Genomic DNA, 1346 nt, shown 5'->3' on the forward strand with positions numbered 1-1346 from the left:
GAGAAGGTAATGGCAACCCACTCCAGTACTCTTGCCTAGAAAATTCCATGGACGGAGGAGCCTGGTAGGCTGCAGTCCATGGGGTCGCTAAGAGTTGGACACGACTGAGCGACTTCACTTTCACTTTTCACTTTCACGCATTGGAGAAGGAAATGGCAACCCACTCCAGTGTTCTTGCCTGGAGAATCCCAGGGACGGGGGAGCCTGGTGGGCTGCCGTCTATGGGGTCGTACAGAGTCGGACACGACTGAAGCGACTTAGCAGCAGCAGCAGCAGCCATCCCGTCTGTCATATATATGTATATAATAAACAATTTGAGAAGCAGTATTATTTTACATCTCAGCTGTCTCATTGCCTGTTTATTTATGCCTCAGAAGAGTTCTCTAGACTTCTTCAAGTCAGAGCCTCCTTCTGATTACCCTCCTCAAGGCCCCCTTCACTTCCTTGTTCCTTAAAGTATATATCAGTGGATTTAGTACAGGAGTGACCACACTGTACATAATGGCAACAATCCAGTCCTGGTTCATGGAGCTACCTGAGGCAGGACGAATGTAAATGAAAATAATAGGACCAAATAAAAGAATAACTACTATGAAGTGAGAGGCACAAGTGGACAGTGCTTTATGAAGCATGTTACAAGAATGGGTCTTAAAGAAAAGATAAATAATAATGTAGAAATAGGACAGAAGTATTAGAAAGAATGAGCCCATGGCAAAGGTCCCTGTGACATTATTGAGCAGCCACTGGTTGAGCTCAGTGTCCCCACAGGCCAGCTTGAGCAATGGCTTAACATCACAGAAGAAGTGATGGATATGGATGGAACCACAGAAGTTTAAGCGAGACGTCATTACTGAGTGCAGCAGGGCATGGAAAAAACCAAAGATCCAGACAGTTACAGCCATCTGGATACAGACCTGATGATTCATGATAAGAGTGTAACGAAGTGGTTTGCAGATAGCCACAAAGCGGTCAAAGGCCATTACGGGCACCAGCATGGCCTCTGTACTACCCAGAAAGTGGAAGAAATGAAGTTGGCTCATGCATCCCAAGAAAGAAATTGCTTTGTGTGTAGAGAGGAGGTTCTCCAGCATCTTTGGCAGTGTCACTGTAGAGTAGCAGATATCTAGACATGACAGGTTTCCCAGAAAAAAATACATAGGAGAATGGAGTCTTGGATCAGAAATGACAACCATCAGGATGGCTCCATTCCCAGCCAAACTGAAAAAGTAAATTGCAAGGAAAATCACAAAGAGAACAGGCTACAGTACTTGGATGTCTGTCACTCCCAAGAGGAGAAATTCAGTAACTGATGTTTGATTCAGCATCACTTAAAAGACAGCAATATA

At 44.6% G+C, this 1346-nt stretch overlaps 1 pseudogene; it reads right to left on the minus strand.

Annotated features, from left to right (window-relative positions):
• Nucleotides 1-398: 398 nt before the first annotated feature.
• LOC122430049 lies at nucleotides 399-1346 on the minus strand (annotated as a pseudogene).

The sequence above is a fragment of the Cervus canadensis genome, chromosome 28 (assembly GCF_019320065.1).
Source record: "Cervus canadensis isolate Bull #8, Minnesota chromosome 28, ASM1932006v1, whole genome shotgun sequence".
Lineage (NCBI taxonomy): Eukaryota > Metazoa > Chordata > Mammalia > Artiodactyla > Cervidae > Cervus > Cervus canadensis.